At 38.6% G+C, this 22656-nt stretch overlaps 1 long non-coding RNA gene across 1 annotated transcript in view; it reads right to left on the bottom strand.

Annotated features, from left to right (window-relative positions):
- The window catches only part of LOC144577510 (uncharacterized), an 82677-nt gene extending 60615 nt beyond the window's left edge, over positions 1-22062 (bottom strand). The window contains exons 1-2 of the long non-coding RNA XR_013521646.1: positions 21778-22062; positions 19436-19682 (exon numbers count right to left, since the gene is read on the bottom strand). This is a non-coding gene — a long non-coding RNA (uncharacterized LOC144577510). The remainder of the gene's footprint in view (positions 1-19435; positions 19683-21777) is intronic.
- Positions 22063-22656: the final 594 nt, after the last annotated feature.

Below are 22656 nucleotides of genomic sequence, written 5' to 3'. Positions count from 1 at the left end.
TTCTGGCTTTTTTAGTTCTCTTGCACTGATTCTTTCTCATCTTTGTGGCCTTATTTACCCTTCAATCCTTAAGGTTGCTGACCTTTGGATGGATTTTTTTTTTCTTTTATCCATTCAATGACCTTGAGGGTTTGATTGCTATATAAGGTGGACTCAGCTGACTGCATTCATTTCTGGAAGATTTGATAGGTCCAATGTTTAGCTCCGAGCTCCTGGACTATTTGCTCTAACTCTGTAGACTTGTATTGAGCCCCAACTTTGTTCTCTGCCTCCTCAAGGTGTGAAATGCACTGTGCTGGGGAGACTGAGGTGCAGCAGCTATGAAAAAGTGCTAGTGGGTACTGAAGTAGCTGCCCTACTATAGGCATTAACCACAGTGGCAGAGGTAACATATCTAGTGGTGAGTGGGGATCCTCTGCTGGAGACTGTATCCATGGTCACACTGGAGAAGGTGTTGGCTCAAGGTGGGGTGCTGGCAGCCACAGGTCTGGGTGCCTTCTTTGTGCCCCACAAGGAGGAGTGATTGCTTAAAGTAGGGGAGAATCTGCTGTTCTCTGTGCAATGTTAGTGCAAAGGTGGGGCACTGGTGGGGGTGGAGCTTGCTGGTGATGTGCCTACCAAGGGTCTATCTACAAAGGTGGTTGATTGGGGAAGGGAATGCTATTACACTCCCACACACTGATGGAGCAAGGAAAGAAAAACCTTCCCATGCAAACACAAGCCAGCAAATTGATGTGAGGAGTTGCTATCGGCCCAGGAGAAGCTGCAGTATGGGGAGGAAGCATGTGGGCTGCTGCATGGCTGCAGGGGCTGCCTCGCTGGAGCTCCTCACCTGTCAACATGGTCTGCCACTGCAGAAGCTATGGTACAGTCTTCCAGGGCATCCGAGACTGCCCTAGAGGCAGGTGTGGCCAGGATGGAGCCCCGGGAGAGTCCAGCAGACCAAGGATTGCTTAGGTCAGACCAGCCCTGTCCGATGGGCAAGACCACCCTGCAGAGTTCAGGTCTGACAGTTCCTCTAGGGCTAGATTCTCCAATGCAGCAAGTTGAGCCCACAAGGATGGCTGTCTCTAACCATGTTCCACTACAGATGCTCCCACATTAAACCCTCTGGTCTCCACATTAACTGGCTTGCTGCCCCTACCACTTCTCTAAACAGCTCTCCCTGACACTTGAGTGGCAATGGTGGTCAAGGAGTCTCCTCCTGCCAGGTTTCCAGAGTCCCATGATAAGAGTTGGTTGCTCCTTGCCAGTTCAATTCACCCATTCTCCTGGAGCTGTTGTGGCCCAGAAATGAGTCCCAGTGCATAGTAGACCCATGCAGGGTTCCCAGATTTCTTCCCCTCAAACCCAGATCTATGTCTTCCTTATGTCCACTCTTGGCATCTTTCCTTTGAAGATCTGTTAAAAGCACGTGAGTTGTCTCAGTCCCTCTGTGGGAGCAGTTCCACCTGGCTACATCTAGTCAACCATCTTGCTCCTCACCTGAATTCTAGGTCTTTAAATCAACCCTTTCAACAAATTGTCAAACAGAAAATCTGAATCCACCTATAACCTGGAAGGCCCCCACCATCCCACTTCAAGATTTCCCATCTTTTCAGACTGAACCAGTAGAAATCTTACATGTATTGGTTGATGTCTTATGTCTCCTTAAAATGTATCAAACCCAGCCGTAGTCCAACAACTTTGGCCATTTTTCCTTAGGACCTGTTGAGGCAATGTCCTTAATCCTGGCAAAATAAACTTCTAAACTGGTTGAGACCTATCTCAGATACTTTTTGGTTTACATAATCTACCACATCAACAGCTACAGATAGAAAGTCATATGATCATGCCAATTAACACAGAAAAAGCATATGACAACATATATCACCCATTTGCAATTTTTAAAAAATCAGCAAACTACAAATAAAGGGAAACTATCAACTTGATGAAGAACATCTAGCAAAAAAACCCTAAGTTAACGTAATAGTTAGTGGGGAATCAAATGTTTTTTCCTTGTCCCTCAAGTCCGGAAACAAGGTGAGGATTCCTTTCTCACCACTTGATGTGGTTTGGCTGTATTCCCACTCAAATCTCACCTTAAATTGTAATAATCTCCATGTATCAACTGTGGGGCTGGTTGGAGATAATTGAATCATGGTGCTGGTTGTCCCCATACTGTTCTCCTTGTAGTAAATAAGTCTCACAAGATCTCATGGCTACACAAAAGGGAGTTCCCCTGTGGAAGATCTCTTGCCTGCTACCATGTAAGATGTGACTCTGCTCCTCATTAGCCTTCCAGCATAAAGGCTAATGTGAGACCTCCCCATCCATGTGGAACTCCAAGTTCATTAAACCTCCTTTTCTTTATAAATTGCCCAGTCTTGACTATGTCTTTATTAGCAGTGTGAGAATGGACTAATATACCACTCAAATTCAGTGTTGCACTCCAAATACTAGTTAGTGCAACAAACAAGAAAAAGAAATAAAAAGATATGCAGATTGGAAAGAAATAAAACTATCTCTATTCACAGATGATGTGGTTATCCCCCCCCCAAAAAAACCCTCAAATAATTGACCAAAAAAAAAAAATACTGGAACTAAGCAAGAACAGCAAAGTTTCAGAGTACAAGATTAATGTATAAGAATCCATTGCCTTCCTATGTGTCTATAAGCAATGAACAATTGGAATTTGAAATTAAAAACACAAAACCATTTACAATAGTACCCCCAAAATGACATATCTAATTATAAATCTGACATAAAATATCTACAGATCCTATATGCAGAAAACTTTAAAACAGCAATGAAACAAAATATCTAAATGAATGGAGCTATATTCCATATTCATAGATGTGAAGACTCAATACTGTGAATTAAGTTATCAATTCTTACAACTTGCTCTAAAGATTTAATGTGATCCCAATCAAAATACCAGCAGGCCAGGTGCAGTGGCTCATGCTTGTAATTTCAGCCGTTTGGAGGACAATGACAGAGGATCTCTTGAGCCCAGGAGTTTAAAACCAGCCAAGGCAACATAGAAAAACACTTACTCTACAAAAAATAAAAAATTAGCTGGGCATGGTGGCACACACCTATAGTACCAGCTACTCAGGAGGCTGAGGTGGGAGAATTGCTTGAGCTTGGGAGGTCGAGGCTGCAGTGAGCCATGATCACACCACTGCACTCCAGCCTGGGCAACAAAGAGAATTGAAAAAGAAAAAAGTAGCAGCAAGCTATTTTGTAGATTTCATAAAGCAGATTCTAGTTTACATGGAAAGGCAAAGCATTTAGAACTGTTAACACAATGCTGAAGGAAAACAATGCTGGAGGACTAACACTACCCTATTTCTAAACTTATTACAAGGCTACAGTAATAAAGGCAGCACATGGTTTTGGTGAAAGGACATCTAGAACAATGAAACAAAATGAAGAGCCCAAAATAGACCTACAGGAATACAGTCAACTAAATTTTGATGAAGGAACAATGGAAATTAATTAAATTAAGAATAGTCTTTTTGATAAATGGTGGCAAAACAATTGAATGTTCTTACAAAAGAAAAAGGAACCTAGACACGTATCTTACAACTTACATAAACATTAACTGAAAATGTACCATACACCTAAATGTAAAGTGCAAAACTATAAAACATCTTGGAAAAAAAAAAGAAAAACACTGACCTGGCAAGATGGCAGAATAGAAACTAGGAACAGCTCTGGTCTGCAGCTCCTAGCAAGATCAATGCAGAAGGTGGGTGATTTCTGCATTTCCAGTTGAGGTATCTGGCTCATCTCATTGGTACTAGTTAGACAGTGGGTGCAGCCCATGAAGGTTGAGCTGAAGCAGGGTGGGGCACTGCCTTACCTGGGAAGCTTAAGAGGTCCAGGAACTTTCTAACCTAGCCAAAGGAAGCCCAGAGGGACTGTGCCATATTTAGGAATGGTGCACCCCAGCCCAGATATTATGCTTTCCCATGGTTTCCACAAACTGCAGACCAGGAGATTACCTCCGGTGCCTATGCCATCAGAGTCCTGGTTTTCAAGCACAAAACTGGGTGGCCATTTGGGCAGACACTGAGCTAGCTGCAGGAGTTTTTTTCCTCTCTCTTCTCTTTTTTTCATATCCCAGTGGCATGTGGAATGCCAGCGAGACAGAACCATCCACTTCCCTGGAAAGGGGGCTGAAACCAGGAAACCAAGTGGTCTACCTCAGCAGATCCCATGCCCATGGAGTCCAGCAAGCCAAGATCCACTGGCTTCAAATTCTTGCTGCCAGCACAGCAGTCTGAAGTTGACTTGGGACACTGGAGCTTAGTAAAGGGAGGGGCAACCACCATTGCAGAGGCTTGATTAGGTGGTTTTCCCCTCACAGTGTAAACAAAGCCAGGGGAAGTTCCAACTGGGTGAACTCCACAGCTCAGCAAAGCCACTGTAGCCAGACTACCTCTAGATTTTTCCTCTCTGGCCAGGGAATCTCTGAAAAAAATGGCAGCATCCCCAGTCAGGGGCTTATAGATATAACTCCCATCTCCCTGGGACAGAGCAGCTGGGGGAAGGGGCAGTTGTGGGCACAACTTCAGCAGACTTAAACATCCCTGCCTGCCCAGTTCTATGCAGTGGGTCTCCCAGCACAGTGTTTGAGCTCTTCTAAGGGTGGGACTGCCTCCTCAAGTGAATACCTGACCTCATGTATCCTGATTTGGAGACACCTCCCAGCAGGGGCTGACAGACACTTCATACTGGCTGGCATCTGCCAGGTGTCCCTCTGGGAGGAAGCTTCCAGAGGAAGTAACAGGCAGCAATCTTTGATGCTCTGCAGCCTCCACTGGTGATACCCAGACAAACAGGGTCTGGAGTGAACTTGCAGCAAAATCCAGCAGACCAGCAACATGGGGGTCTGACTGTTAAAAGAAAAACTAATAGAAAGCAATAGCATCAACATCAACAAAAAAGACAACCATGCAAAACTTCCATCCAAAGGTCACCAACAGCAAAGAACAATGGTAGATAAATCCATGAAGATGGGGAGAAATCAGCACAAAAAGGCTGAAAATTCCAAAATCCAGAGTGCCTCTTCTCCTCCAGAGGAACACAACTCCTCGCCAGCAAGGAAACAAAGTTGGACGGAGAATGAGTTTGAAGAACTGACAGAAGCAGGCTTCAGAAGGTGGGTAATAACAAACTCCTCCAAGCTAAAGGAGCATGTTCTAACCCAATGCAAGGAAGTAAGATCCCTGAAAAATGGTTAGAGGAAATGCTAACTAGAATAACCAGTTTAGAGAAGAACATAAATGACCTGATGGAACTGAAAAAAGCAGCATGAAAACTTCATGAATTATATGCAAGTATCAATAGCTGAACTGATCAAGTAGGAGAGAGATTTAAGATCAAATTAATGAAATAAAGCATGAAGACAAGGTTAGAGAAAAAAAGGAATGAAAAGGAAAGAACAAAGCCTCCAAGAAATATGGGATTATGTGAAAAGAACAAACATACATTCGATTGGTATACCTGAAAGTGACTGGGAGAATGCAACCAAGTTGAAAAACACTCTTTAGGATATTATCCAGGAGAACTTCCCCAACCTAACAAGACAGGCCAACATTCAAATTCAGGAAATACAGAGAACACCACAAAGATACTCCTAGAGAAGAGCAACCCCAAGACACATAATCATCAGATTCACCACGGTTGAAATGAGGGAAAAAAATGTTAAGGGAAGCCAGAGAGAAAAGTCAGGTTACCCACAAACAGAAGCCTATCAGACTCACAGTGGATCTCTCAGCAGAAACCTGTAAGCCAGAAGCGAGTGGGGGCCAATATTCAACATTCTTAAAGAAAAGAATTTTCAACCCAGAATTTTATATTCTGCCAAACTAAGCTTCATAAGCAAAGAAGAAACAAATCCTTTACAAACAAGAAAATGCTGAGAGATTTTGTCACCAACATGCCTGCCTTACAAGAGCTTCTGAAGGAAGTGCTAAACATGGAAAGAAACAAATGGTACCATACCAGCTACTGCAAAAACATACCAACTTGTAAAGATTATCGACACTATGAAGAAACTGCATCAACTGACAGACAAAATTTACACATAATAATATTAACCTTTAATGTAAATGGACTAAATGCTCCAGTTAAAAGACACAGACTGGCAAACTGGATAAAGAGTTAGAACCCATCACTGTTCTGTATTCAGGAGACCCATCTCATGAGCAAAGACACACATAGGCTCAAAATAAGGGATGGAGGAATATTTACCAAGAACATGGAAAGGAAAAAAAAAAAAAAAGGCAGGGGTTGCAATCCTAGTCTCTGATAAAACAGACTTTAAACCAAAAAAGATCAAAAGAGACAAAGAAGGACATTTCATAATGATAAAAAAATAAATGCAACAAGAACAGTTAACTCTCCTAGATATATATGCACCCAATACAGGAGTACTCAGATTTATGAAGCAAGTTCTTGGAAACCTGAAAAGAGACTTAAACTCCCACACAGTAATAGTGGGAGACTTTAATACCCCACTGTCAATATTAGACAGATCAACAAGAGAGAAAATTAACAAGGATATCCAGGACTTGAACTCAGCTCTGGACCAAGTGGATTTAATAGATATCTACAAAACTCTCCACCCCAAATCAACAGAATATACAATTTTCTCAGCACTGCATTGCACTTATTCTAAAACTGACCACGTAACTGGAAGTAAACCACTCCTCAGCAAATGCAAAAGAACAGAAATCATAACAGTCTCTCAGACCAAAGCACAATCAAATTGGAACTCAGAATTAAGAGACACACTCAAAACTGCATAGCTCTATAAAAACTGAACAACTGGCTCCTGAATGACTACTGGGTAAATGACAAAATGAAGGCAAAAAAATAAGTAAGTTCTTTGAAACTGATGAGAACAAAGACACAGTGTCCCAGCATCTCTGGGACACAGCCAAAGCAGTGTTTAGAGGGCAATTTGTAGCACTAAATTCTCAAAAGAGAAAGCAGGAAAGATCTAAAATCGACACCCTAACATCACAATTAAAAGAACTAGAGAAGCAAGAGCAAACAAATTCAAAAGCTAGCAAAAGGCAAGAAATAACTAAGATCAGAGCAGAATGAAGGAGATAGAGATGTGGAAAACCCTAAAAAGAATCAATAAATCCAGGAACTGCTTTTTTTAAAAGACCAACAAAATAGACTACTAGCCTGATAGCCAGATTAATAAAGGAGAAAAGAGAGAATAATCAAATAGATGCAATAAAAAAATGATAAAGGGATATTACCATGGATTCCACAGAAATACAAAATCAGAGAATACTATAAACACCTCTATGCAAATAAACTAGAAAATCTAAAAGAAATGGATAAATTCCTGGACACATACATCCTCCCAATTCTAAACCAGGAAGAAGTCAAATCCCTGAATAGACCAATAACAAGTTCTGGTATTGAGGCAGTAATCAATAACCAACTAACAATGTAAAGTACAGGACCAGATGGATTTATAGCCAAATTCTACCAGAGGTACAAAGAGGAGCTTGTACCATTCCTTCTGAAACTATTTCAAACAATAAAAAAGAGGGATGCCTCCCAAACTCATTTTATGAAGTCAGCATCATCCTGATACCAAAACCTGACAGACAAAACAGAAAATTTTAGGCCAATATCCCTGATGAATATTGATGTGAACAGCCTCAAGAAAATACTGGCAAGCCAAATCCAGCAGCACATCAAAAAGCTTATCCACCACGATCAAGTCAGCTTTGTCACTGAAATGCAAGGTTGGTTCAACATATGCAAATCAATAAATATAATTCATCACATAAACAGATCCAATGACAAAAACCACATGATTATCTCAATAGATGCAGAAAAGGCCTTTGACAAAATTCAACAGCTTTTCATGCTAAAACTCTCAATAAACTAGGTATTGATGAAATGTATTTCAAAATAATAAAAGCTATTTATGACAAACCCACAGCCAATATCATAATGAATGGGCAAAAACTGGAAGCATTCCCTTTGAAAGCCAGCACAGGACAAGGATGTCCTCTCTTGACAAGACAATTTGATTTCCTCTTTTCCTGTTCAAATGCCCTTTGGTTCTTTCTCTTGCCAGATGACATGATTGTATATTTAGAAAACCCCATTGTTTCAGCCCCAAATCTCCTTAAGCTGATAAGCAACTTCAGCAAAAATCTCAGAATACAAAATCAGAATGGAAAAATCATGAGCATTCCTACACACCAATAACAGACAAACAGAGAGCCAAATCATGAGTGAACTCCCATTCACAATTGCTACAAAGACAATAAAATACTTAGGAGTACAATTTGAAGTTCCATCAGCTTTTATTGTAATTACTTATTTTCACACAACCCAAAGAAAACATGGGCAAAAGTTCTAAGCAAACACCTCCTGGAAAAAAAATGCACAGATGGCAAACATGTATATGAAGACTCTCAATATAATTTATCATTACAAAATAGAACTGCAATGTGATACCACCAAACACCTATTAGAATGACTAAAATAAAAAACTGACAATACTGAGGGCTAAACAGGAACTCTCATTCCTTGCTGGCAGGAATGCAAAATGATACAGCTTTGGAAGACAGTTTGACCATTTCTTATAAAACTAAACTGAGTCTTAACCATAAAATCCAGCCATCAAGCTTCTAGGTATTTTCTCAATTGACTTAAGAACTATGGAATTTCTATTTCTAGATCCCTGAGGAATCACCACACTGTCTTCCACAATGACTGAACTAATTTACACTCCTAACACTGTAAAAGAGTTCCTATTTCTCCACATCCTCTCCAGCATCTCTTGTCTCCATATTTTTTAATGATCACCATTCTAACTGGCGTGAGATGGTATCTCAATATGGTTTTGATTTGCATTTCTCTAGTGACCAGTGATGATGAGCGTTTTTCCATATATTTATTGGCCTCATATATGTCTTCTTTTGAAAAGTGTCTGTTCATATCCTTTGCCCACTTTTGAATGGGTTTGTTTTTTCTTGTAAATCTGCTTTAGTTCTTTGTAGATTCTGAATATTAGCCCTTTGTCAGATGGGTAGAGTGCAAAATTTTTTCCCATCCTGTTGGTTGCCAGTTCACACTAAAGATTATTTCTTAGAAATTCCATTTGACCCAGCAATCCTATTACTGGGTATATACCCAAAAGATTATAAATAATTCTATTATAAAGACACATGCACACATGTTCGTTGTAGCACTGTTTACAATAGCAAAGACCTGGAACCAATCCAAATATCCATCGATAATAGACTGGACAAGGAAAATGTGGCACATATACACCATGGAATATTACGCAGCATAAAAAATGATGAGTTTGTGTCCTTTGTAGGGACACGGATGAAGCTGGAAACCAACATTCTCAGCAAACTGACACAGAGTAGAAAATCAAACACCACAGGTTCTCACTCATAGGCAGGTGCTGAACAATGAGAATACATGGACACAGGGAGGGGAGCATCACAAACTGGGGTCTGTTGCAGGGGGCCAGGGTAGGGACAACATTGGGAGGGGAGGTTGGGTAGAGATAACATGAAGAGAAATGCCAAATATAGGTGATGGGGAGTTGGAGGCAGCAAACTACCTTGCCATGTATGTACCTCTGTAACAATCCTGCATGATCTGCACATGTACCCCAGAACCTAAAGTACAATAAAAAAAGGACTATGTTCAAGTAAAAACTGCCTGTGAATGTTTATAGCACTTTATTCGTAATTATAAAAAACTGGAAGCAAACAAAATGCCCTTCAATAGGTAAATAAACCATGGTTCATGCATACAATGGCATGTTATTCGGCAATAAAAAGAAATGGATGAATTTTAAATGTATGTTGCTAAGTGAAAGAAGCCACTGTGGCAAAACTCTCGACTAACTGATTCCAATTCTAGGACAGCCTTGAAAAGCTAATACTATAGAAACAGTAAACAGATCAGTAGTTTCCAGGGACTCAGGGTGAAGTAACGGATTGAATAGGGGAAGCACAGAGGATTTCTTAGGTGTGGAAATTATTCTGTATGATACTGTAATTGTGAAGACAAGACATTAATTATTTTTCAAATTCCAAAGAAACTTATAGCATAAAAAATACACTTCAATGTATAAAATTAAAAAAAAATTTAGGAGGATCCCAGCAAAGAATGTGGAAAATATATGAAAAAGTAATGTATTACACATTTCAGACCTAAGAAATTTTGAAAATGAATGCAGTCTGTAAGAATAAAGGAAATAGAAATTGCATATCAGCACTGCAGTCTAGTTGATAAAAGATGTTCCTCATTGAAGTTTGGGTTAACAATTCAGAAAGCACCATATGTATATCCAACATTGAATAATTAAGTGGATAGATGGCAGGTAGTAACTGTGGGAAGTTACAGATAAGCAAGAAAAAGATTGAGAGCATCTACATGAGCTCATGTCTAAGTTAATATACATGTGGTTGATTACACATGGAAGTATTTTAGATAAGTCTATATATATCAGTTAGGATACATTTCTTTATCCTGACAGCTGAGAGGGCCTAGCAGCAAAAAGCACATCTAGTGCCAAATCTTGGTTTTAAGTACTATCTCCACTAAAAAGGAGCCAGGGGCCTTGGGATAAATGGCTGATTCTAGGATTAGGGCAGGAAAGACATAAGATGTACCTGAAGCATCTTATAGTGTCAGAGTAAGAAGGTAAAAAAAAAAAAAAAAACACCACAGTGATGGGCAAATGTCAGAGGGATCCAGGAGCCAACTGAAAGAGCTCCCAATAAAACTCTAAGCAACAGAGCAGGAACAAAGCTGGAACAATTCAAGCAAAAATTTAATATTAGGTTATAATCCAAAGTACAAAAAAAATCCTCCAGTGCTCATAAATCTGTATGAATATAAGTCATTGAATAAATAAATAAGTTTGGAGAATGGACAAATTTCCCATGAAGAAGAATTTCAAATAATTTATGCAGATACGCTAATCTCAAGGAGGTGGAGCATAACTCCCCACTCTAAATGTGGCTGTGTGTGCATAGTGACTTCCTTCCAAAAAGTACATTACAAATATGAAAAGGGGTGGGGGAGAGAGTTTATAATGAAGAAACCTGGAAAACACCACCTAGCCAGGTGATCAAGGTTAACATGAACACTGATGAAGCTTATTGACTGTGTGTACCCTCTGATGTAGTGTGATGACTATCGCACTCTAGTTTCCTCCAAAAATCCCACTGATCGAGCCATTAAACTAAACTAAATTTGGCTAAGAATACCTCCATATTTGAGTCCTTATATAATGAACTGTAATCTAAAAATCCACAAATGAACTGAAGGTCTAACTTAGACATATCCTTGATATGATTTGGTTCTGTGTCCCCACCCAAATCTCATGTCAAATTGTAATCCCCATATATTGGAAGAGGGGCCTTGTTAAAATTGATTGGATCAGGGGGGCAGATTTCCTCCTTGTTGTTCTTATGATAGTAAGTTCTCATGAGATCTGGTTGTTTGAATGTGTATAGCACTTCCCTCTTCATTCTCTCTCTCCTGTCACCATGGCAAGAAGTGGCTTAGCTTCCCTTTCACCTTCTCCCGTGATTGTAAGTTTCCTGAGACCGCCGCAGCTGTGCCACCTGCACAGCCTAAGGAACTATGAGTCAATTAAATCTCTTTTCTTTACAAACTACCTAGTCTCAGGTAGTTCTTTATAGCAATGTGAAAATGGACTGATACAATACCCTTAGATCAAATAGCTGAGTTTCAGTCAATTATAGTAGCTGAGCTTCAGTCAATCATAAGCAACAAACTGATTCAAATAAGGCAAAACACCATGCTGTAACCAACTACACTGTCTCTGTATCTCAATTCTGTTTTCTGTACATAAATTGGCCCAACCACATGGCAGGCCAGAGTTCTTAGAATCTGTTCTGGTTCTAAGAACTGTATAATTCATTTGTTAATTTTTCTTTGCTCAACTAAACTCTATTAAATTTTATTTATCTGAAGATTTTTTTCTTTAACAAAGGTTTATTTGTAATAGCTGAGAACTGGAAACAATACAAATGTCCATTGAATGGTAAATGAATAAGCTGTAATAATATCTATGCAATGGAAAGTCACTTACCTATAGAGAGAAATGAATTACTGATAAAAAGAACAATAGAAATGAATCTCAAAATATTTATGCAGAATAAAGCCATATTAAAAAAAGGATACATACTGTATGGTTATTTATATAAAACATTTTAAATGCAAACTAATATATAGTAACAGAAAACAGATCAATTGTTGCCCGAAGCAGTGGGGTAATCAGAGAGGATTAACAGGAAGGGCTTACCAAGGGGCATGAGCAAAGTTGGAGGTGGTCATGATAGATATATTTACTATAGTCAGCCTTCTATTTCCTGGGTTACACGTCTGCTGATTCAACAAAACACAGATTGAAAACATTTAGAAAAAAGATTAAAAAATAACAATACTACTATAAAAATAAAAATGAAAAACAATACAGTATAACTACTACATTTATGTAGCATTTACACTGTATTAGGTATTATAAACAATCTAGAGATGAGTTGAAGTGTACAGATGGATATGAGTTAGGTTATAGGCAAAGACTATCCCAAGTCTTATGACAAGGAGTTGAGCACCCACAGATTTTGGCATGCAGGAGGTCCTGGAACTGATCCCCCACAAATACTGAGGGTTGACTATATACTGATTATGGTGATGGTTTCTTTGTTGCATACCTAAGTCAATATTTATCAAATTTTATACTGTACATGTGTGCTGGTTATAATAAATATATATGGTATAGTATATTATATACAATGGAATAAAAAGAAGTAAATATACAATTAAAACTAGTTGAACTTCAATTTTGCTGAGAGGCAAGCTCATCCACAATATAAAAATTTTCAGAATCTCCAAGAAATTTTTTAAATCATTTTAAAAAGCAACATCTGCCTATGATATCTTTTATTCTTTTTCTGAATATAAAGATTACTTTTCATGTCTTTGAAAAGTACAAAATGTCTGTGTATTTTTTGGTCAAGAAGTGCAGCAAACATACATTTCTCCCTTGCTTTAAAGAAAAGAAGACTTACATTTAAATACTTATCTAACCATTATTTAAGGGAAAAAATTAAATTAGATGTATTAGAGTCCATGATCTTCTCTGCAGAGAAAACAAATATTATTAAGCATTGTATAAAATGAAACTGTTAGTGGATTAAAATATTCAGCACTATGTATTTATCTTGAGAAAGAGAAACCCAAAAAAAGCTAGCAAATGTGTATCACTGCTGTGCTTTGTCCTTTGTTGGATCAGTTTTACTCTTAAGATGAAATTTTCCATGAATTTTTATGACTTCCTATGGACAGGTACACTGGTGTTGAAACTGTCTCCCAGGTAGAATTTTAGTACATTCTTTCTTTTTCTAGGGAATGGCTCCAAGTGAGCCAGAGCGAGATCCAAACATAATAGAAGAAAAGATACTAAGACATACTACAGGAAGTCAAGCAGAAATTCATCTTTCATGTCCTGCAGATTCTGTTTCAGAGTGCTATCTCCATCGTATTTATTGAGCCCAGTACCCTAATGCCAAAATTTAAAACTCTTAGAGATGGGCAGTAACAATAACAAAACAAAAACAACCCTTACTGCTGGTATTTGCTGAACACGTAGTATATGCCAGGCAATACTATCAAGTAATTTAAGCTGACAGCCTTTGAGTTAAGTATTGCCACCATTCTCATTTTACATTATAGGACTGGAGACAGGTATTAAGTGACTGGCCCAAGGTCACACAGCCAGTGAGTGGCAGAGCCAGGGTTAGGAGCTCAGGTAGTTCAGCTCCAGAGCCCACTTCCCAACTTCCCGTCACATGCCTCAAAGACACGGGTTTTGTGTCAGACAGACCTGAACCTGTTTTCTCACCCTGCTACTCTATTTAATTTCACAGTTTTCTCACTCTCCCTCTTAAATGAATCGACTGCTGCCTAGACCTCAGGCTGTGATGGGAATTCAATGAAATCAGGTTAAGTCTCCATCACAGATCCAGGCCAATATGAAGCATTTGGTTATGGCTGCATAGGCTCTGGCAATACAAAAAAAAAAAAGCCAGACAGGACCACTGCCCTTGAGGAGCCCACCGTTGAGAGGAGAAGAGGACCTGCGTGCGGTATTTCTCCCACAACTGCAAATCCTTCATTGAAGACACATGAAATTGCCTCTACATCTCTTCCACAATGGTGTGCACTTGCATCCATCACTCTAAGTGACCACTGCTTTGTGTTATGACTACCCAGTGAGCTGGAATGAAGTGTGGAAGCTTGGAAGTCTGGACTGCTGACTTCCAAGCTTGTTCTCACTCCTGCAACTGCACCAGCAGTGACGGCTTCTAATCAGATAAAAAATATTATTCTTATTATGCAGTGCATCAGAAAGCCAAATAATATTGAACATAAAGTGCTTAGATGGTAGGCCTCATCAGCTCCAGCTCTCAAGTTTAATGGTTTTACACAGGAAACCTTCTGATGCCACAGTAGGGAATCCATTTCCAATAAGGGCTCATAGAAATGATTTTAAAATGCTCCTCCCACTGCTAGAAAAACTGAATATTAAGTGACTAAAAAAGAGAGAGTGCCTCCCATGAAAGAACACAAAAACAGAATGATCAGGATACAGAAGCCCAGCATCATGAAAAGAAAAGCCAGTATTCTGCAGAACATATTGAAGCAAATCAGATTTTTCATATACACCAATTATTACTATGAAAAGTAGCAATTTATATTTGATATCCTGCAGATTCTGTTATCAGAGTACTAGCCCCTTCCACTTACTGAGCCTAGTGCCCTCATACTAACATATAAATCCTACTTTTAGAGAAAGGCAATGTAGCAATAACAATAATGGTTATTTTAACTGATAATTATCGAGCACCTACTATACTCATTTATGCTGATAACAGCCCTATGGACTAGTATTATCACACTTATTTTACGCCTTAGGAAGCAAGACCCAGAGTGATCTAGTACTAAACTACATAAATTAAAGCAGGGATTTTGTATGAGGTTTAAATGAGTTGATAAAATTTTATAAGTAGGTACAAACAGAATTTCAAAACAAATCACTGAAAACTGCCTGTTTTCTTTTAGTTGGGTAGCATTGATCAGAAAAGAAATTTACAATATGAAAGGATGGAAATCACAGTTAGTAAAAACACAGTGTTTTGCACAACTGGGAGAAAATGATGCAATAAGTAGGAGACTACAAACAATAGAATGCTGTAGAATCCTTAAAATCATGTTATAAAAAATATTTAATCACATAGAAAAATGACCATGATACGATCTTAAGTGAAAATCATTTTTAAAATATATGCCGCAATGATGAGTACATAATAGTGAACACAGCTACCAAAAACCCTGCTTGCAGGTAGCTTACCGTCTATGATTACAACCAAATATGTATATCATAGTAGATATCCAGGTATTGTCAGTCTAGCATCTTTTTGAAAACCAATCCTTCTCCACTCTGATTCTAACAATATTTTTCAGTCCTTAAGTACTACTTGTAGGCCTCTTCTTGACCTCTACACCTTTGCAGGTCTTGAGAGTGGGAAGGTAACACAGCTGAAATTGAGTGTCCAGCACAGCTGTAGCCCATCACAGTAAGCCATCCTTGGGCTAGAGTGATTGCTAAATAATAAGGACATGTCCTAAACCAGGACAGTCAGAAGCCTCACTGATACTTTTGTCAGAGCCAATGGAAAAAAAAATCTCTTCCTGATGGAATTGCTAAGATTTTGAGGTTGAACTCAGGCTAACCATAGTTATCACGCCTATTACTTGAAGAGAATGGAACTAAGAATTGGGGAGAAAGCAGAAACCTTGCTAAAATCATTTTTTTTTTTTACTGCAAGTTATTTAAGTTTCCTCCCACTGTAATGAAAAAAAAAAAAAGCCTTAGCTAAAACAAACTTATCACAGGGATCTCCACTTGAGCCTAGGTTTGACAGTTTATCTGATAAAATTAGTGGGGCCAGTAAAGGAATCTGTTTGTGCACATTAATAGGTAGAGAGAAAAGTGCTCTGCTGAGTCTGGAGTGTCAGAAACAGAGGGTGCAGCAAACAGCACTATTGTTGGCCAGTCCCTATGCATTTTTAGAGTCCTAAAAAAAATGAGCAGATGCTGGTACAAGGACAGGTTTTCGTAAATACTCTGTTAGGCTTGAGGGCAAGCACCTCTTCTTAGGGCCCCAGGATAGTAACCCAGCAGATGGGGAATGAAATATAGTATGGCTCTGTCACAGTGGGGACTGCAGGGCATTGGTTTATTTTCTTAGCTTAAAGTTTTGCAGTTTAGGGAGAACCTGAAAACAGTTCCCTTGTCACAGACATGGTATTCTCAAGGAAGATAAAGACGAGGTGGCTGAAGAGCTGTCATGAAGTGGTTTTGCTCAGTAGACTTGGAATGCAGAAGACATGCTTGTTTAGAAGCCTACAGGACCCACTTTGGACTTGTCACAATAACATGGTATGATAATAAGGGAGAGCTTAGGCTCTTTATCAGGCTGGAAGGAGCACAAGCCAGGGAAATTTAAGATAATTACTGTTGCTTTAACTTCACTATGCCCTTAGAATAATGAGGTTTGGAAATTTTCTAAATATATATTTGGAAAGACATGTAGCAGAATGTTAATGGCTGCTTTGAGATGACACCATTATGAGTAATTTATTTTCTTCTTTGACCTTTTGTTAATTTCCTCAAACATTCTGTAATAAAATTATATGTTATAATGTGATCAGTATACAATAATGTTGTATTTATGTTTAACTACATATAAATGTAGTTTTATACATATTACATACATATACATATTATACATGTGTGTGTGTGTGTGTGTGTGTGTGTGTGTATGTAGTTTCCAAATGCAACCAAACTATGTAGTTTACTTAGTTCTCTGGGCAGCGTCATTCAAATGCATTCAAGAACTGGTAAAACTTCTCAAACAATTACAACTTCAAATTCTGAAGAGAAGGAAGAAAATCTAAGAACTTGGTGATCCAAGTGTTGAAGGATTTACCACGAAAATTATCAGAAATAGCATCTCAGAAATTCATCTGAAGATGAAAGAAAATAAAAATATTATCAGAAATAGCATCTCAGAAATTCATCTGAAGATGAAAGAAAATAAAAATAACCACATTAAATTTATGGTTTCTAAAATTTTAGATATGTAAAACATAATTAAGAGTCCACTTGAAATACTACTGTTTGAATGACTATAACTACATAGTTACAGTCTACCTGTGTCTATGTTTATGTCTTTACATAAATATATGTCTTTATATATCCATAGTTATCTGTTGTTTTAACCTATACCATTAAAATAATGATGTTTGAAATTTACAAGAAAAAAACCAAACAACCCCATCAAAAAGTGGGCAAACAACATGAACAGACACTTCACAAAAGAATAGATTTATGCAGCCAATGAGCATATGAAAAAATGCTCAATGTAACTGATCATTAGAGAAATGCAAATCATAACTGCAATGAGATACCATCTCATGCCACCCATAATTGCAACTATTAAAAAGTCAAGGAACAACAGATGCTGGCAAAGTTGTGAAAAAATAGGACTGCATTTACACTGTTGGTGGAAATATAAATAAGTTCAACCATTATGGAAGACAGTGTGGCAATTCCTCAAAGATCTAGAACCAGAAATACTATTTGACTGAGAAATCCCATAAATGGTATAGACCCAAAAGAATATAAATCATTCTGTTATAAATATACATGCACCCATATGTTCACTGTAGCACTACTTACAATAACAAAGACATAGAATCAACCCAAATACCCATTGATGATAGGATGGATACAGAAAATGTGGTACATATACACCATGGAATACTATGCAGTCACAAAATATAAGATCATGTCCTTTGCAGGGACATGGATGGAGCTGGAAGCCATTATCCTCAGCAAACTAACACAGGAACAGAAAACCAAATACTGCATGTTCTCACTTATAAGTGGAAGCTGAACAATGAGAACACATGGACACAGGGAGAGGAACAACACATACTGGGGCCTATCCACGGGTGCAAGGGAAAGGAGAGCATCAGGATAAATGATGGGTTGATAGGTGCAGCAAACCACCATGGCACATGTTTACTTATGTAACAAACCTGTATGTCCTATACATGTATCCCAGAACTTAAAATTAAAATAAATTAAAAAATAATAATAATGCTTGGAAAGTTTTAAAATCTATCAAAATTAGCTATACATATGGATATAGATAAAGGTAAAGACACAGACACAGATGGTCATCTGTTTAGTTATAAGTGTATATTTATCAGGGCTTTCAAAGTCTACTTGAGACCTATTCCTATGTTCTCCTGTATATGATCTTTAGTTATTCAACTAAAACTTCCCATTTCAAAGGTTTTCAGAAACCTAATCCTAATTTCCAGGAGACATTTTTACAGTCTGGTCCCTAGACAACTTTCAATTTCATTTCCTCATGTTTTAAATGTATTTATAACAGAGCAGTGGTACGCAGACTTCAGGAAGATTTAAAAGAAAGGACAGATATAGGTTCTTTACACAGTGATCCTACTACAATCATAGGAGACAACAAAAACCCAGGAAAACTACATCTCTCAACTCTGGGGCTCTACCCTCAGTAACCCTGGACAAAGGGCAGGTGAAAAGTTTTATGGAGATGGTAAGTAATTGTTTCCTAAATAGTTTACCCTTTGGAGACACTACTTTCCCCTCTTCCTACAGCTGACTGCATATTTTGCCTCTCATTATCTAATTCACCATTTTGTCTGGTCTTTAATAAGATTCTACTTTGTTTCTGGCAAATCATTTGTGCTAATAATTTCTGGCTCAAGTTCTCTCTTCAGCCTCATATGAATGATGACTTGTTGCTTTGCTAAGAGCTCATTTGCCGGACTGTAATTTTGGCTCAAGAAGAATTAACATTTTGTAAAACAGATGGTGGATAATAATTCATCACACCTTGAAAGTTTCAATGATACTGCTGCTGCTGGCGTGAAAGCCAGGTTCATTTGACAGGTGTTCCATTGCCACTTGCTATTGTTTGAGGTGACATAAAACTTTTCTCTCCTTCATGCCTTGAATTTCTTTACAAAATTCGCAATACCCAAAAGGCTCTCTGACTTGGGGACAGTATGTTCTTGTAGGGCAAACCTTTCTAGGTGAATACATGAAAAATGTAAGCCCTGGACCCCTTCATCACTTCCTTGGTTAAAGAGACAAATAATTATTGCTAACTTCTTCATATATGCTCTTTGCCAAATCAAATCTAAAGCTTAAAAGTACACTTCTAAAACAGACATTCTCAGTAACTAAGACTGAAAAACATTTAAAGATCATGTAAACAGGCTTTCATACCTGGAAAGCTGATGGCAAATTCAAATCCTCAAAGGAGTTACACTGTGTTGCTTTAAGCAGACTCAGAGTATGTGGAAGTTTGACCTCAAAGCTGCCTTTTGAGGATCTGTTCTCTTAACCTTCTCCAGGTACTGTGCACAGCACACAGTATAGACAAGAGCTGGACCAAGGGTTCTAATCCAGGAAACGTGTGTGCAGAAGCAAATCCAGGAGGAAGGCTGCAGAATGATGTCTGCACACTGAGAGGCTAGAGGGATCCAGCATTATCATGGAAAGGAGTAAGATAATACATACAGTTTGATTAGTTTTTATCCAAGAAAAGTCCTGCTCATTATGACTTTGAAATTTTAAGTTGATTGAGAGGTTGATCTCACAGAGGTTAATTTTTTTAAAAGGTAAATTCTAAAAATGCAAACCATAGACCCTATAGGAATAAACAACGACAGAATTTTTGGAAGAAAAAAAGGCACATTTATGGCAAAAGGTCTCCAACTCCCCGTTTCCAGGGGTGGAGGGGGTATTCTAAACTACGTTTGGCATTGTCTTCAAGAGTTCCCAGGTAGAATTGAGCCCCCTTGCCGCAGTAGTAAACTCGACAACAATGCGTGCTTTGTTTCTTCCCTTCCCTATCCCATGTCCCCACTCCCTCATCAGTGCTTCCTTGAATCATCTCCAAAGAAACTGCTTTCACACAAATCCTTATGTCAGTGTCTGCTTCTAAGGAAACCCAACCTAAAATGGTATGTATGCTCATGAGTCCCTCGGGACTATAAGCACATCCTATTTCTGTAATTTCCTCAGGAAGGCAATAGTGAATAAGAAGCAGTATAAAGCCCAATCTGAGAACACAAAAGAACTCTAATCCTCCTGAAAAAGTACTCTTAGGATAGGTGGAGGTCAGTCTCATGCACGTTATCTATTAGTTTCCTAGAGTGGCCATGACAAAGAGCCACAAACTTGGTGGCTTAAAAGAAGAGAAACATATTCTCTCACAGCTCTAGAGCCTAGATGTCCAAATTCCAGGTGTTAGCGGGACCACGCTCTTTATGAAGGCTCTCAGGAAGGACTCGTCCTTGCCTCTTCCTAGCTTCTGATGGTTGCCTGCAATCCTTGATGAGTGTGGGTTGGCAACTGTATCACTGCAGTCTCTGCACCTCCAACTTCACATGGTGTTCTTCCATGTGTGTCTCTCTGTATCTTCACACGGTGTTATAAAGACAGCAGTGTTGAATTTAGGGACCCTCTCCCTTCTCCCAATCCAGTATGACACTCATCTTAACTTGATTATATCTGCAAATACTCTGTTTCCAAATAACATCACACTCACAGGTACCAAGGGTGTGGACTTGAATATATTTAAGGAGGGACACAATTCAACCCAGAACATGCTACATCTATCAGCCTAACAGAAGAGAAGTCAAGCAGCTTTCTGTCCCTGCTCATTCACATATAACAAATATGATGATGATCATGATGATGATGATGATGGTGATGATGAGAATTTTAGAAATCTACTCCAGCCAGGAACAAAACTCTCAGTAGTTAGAATATACAGAAAACCCATGGCCAATGCTTCATAACTCCTACTTCCTAACTCCTCTGCTTTGTATTTATCTTTCTAGGCTAGTGACAGTTTCTAGAATCTGTGCTCTGAGCATTTAGTAACTGCTTTGGATTTTAATGCCCTTTCTCCTGAGAATACTAAGTGTGTATCTGACAACACAGTGCCTTCCCAAGATGAAGTGAGAGCCAAAAGTACCAGCTCATCAACCTCCCAGTCCCTGACCTTAGCTGAATCCTGCTTTGGTTGCTCCAGCAAACACAGCTAGCCAGGAATAAAACAGCCATATGACATTTTTCACCATTGGTTGCTTGCATCTGAGTGTGTCCCTTGTTAAAGGCAGTCCACTCTCATCTTTACAAGTCTATCTGGTTTTCAAGTTAAATACTCCCAGGTTCTTGAATAATTCACAAATAGGTCATAGTATAATATTTGAACCATATAAATGTGTATTCATCTACTTTGATATAATTTCTCTTTGGCTTACTAATGAGAAGGCATTGAAAAGTAAAAGGGAGGGTTATTGAACAACCAGAGCAAAATGTTCACCACTAATTATTTGAAAGCCCGAAGATCCAGCATCCTGATTAGCATAGGCCTGGAAAAAGCACAGAGTAAAACTGGACATTTATTCTTCAATTAGAGCATAGAATAATTAGTGCCTTCCAGATGTCCTAGCGAACAACCCTTCAACTTCATCACTCCTTGAGCAGATAAGCAATTTAAAGGACAAAGAAGTGCCCATTTGGGGTCTATGAACACAGCATCAAAATGCTCCTACCATCAAAATGATAGCAAGGTGTGCCTCACATTTTTCAGCTTTTATCTCTTCATCAAATTAGTCTCTTGCTGAGGTAAAAACAAGAAGAGCAGCTAACAAAATTATATATGCAGTAGTATTTCAGCTACTTAGACATGTGCACTGAGGAGAAAAAGATAGAAGAAAACACAGCAAATTACTAACTACTAATCTTTGAAAATGGAATTGGAAGTGTTTTATTATTTTCTTTTCAATACTTTTGCATTTTCTACAGTAAGCATATATTGTTAATGTATCATTCATGGTGTTGGATGCTTACAAGGTACATGCACATATTTCATTTAATTCTGACCAAAAAGGAAAACAAAGGAACCTATTATTAAGAGATACTAGGAAGTATTATCCCCATTACAGAACTTGCCTAAGATCATTTAGCTGATATATGGTAGTGAGGATTCACACTCAAGTCTACATAATTTTGTCCTCTCCCATATATCGTTTTCATAATCAGAAGAGGAAAAGAAGACATACTCAAAATGGTATCTAATATATAATGAATAGTGGAATTGACTTGTGGTGGGGGAAGCTTCCAAAAAAAATCTGAAGAGGCTAAAATTCTGTAATCTTTTATCTCAGGTATACCCAATGTCAGTTACCAGATAGTCAATGATCTTTCCATATAAAAGTGCATGTTACCAGCCATGGCACCTTACACTGTGCATGAAAATCTGGGGTATAACAAGTGGATTCTGCAACTCTTTGAGGAGGGCCAGTACAACAACCCGAGTCTGCGTCAACCTTCACCACTTAGAGGGCTTTGTGACCTCAGTCAATTTGCTTGCTCTTTCTGAGGTTCCATGTTTTCATTGGTTTGTTCCTTTGTCCACTGAGTCAACAAAT

Source organism: Callithrix jacchus, chromosome 8, assembly GCF_049354715.1.
Source record: "Callithrix jacchus isolate 240 chromosome 8, calJac240_pri, whole genome shotgun sequence".
NCBI lineage: Eukaryota > Metazoa > Chordata > Mammalia > Primates > Cebidae > Callithrix > Callithrix jacchus.
Note: the sequence above shows the minus strand (reverse complement) of the source record. Positions and strands in the feature narration are given on the sequence as shown.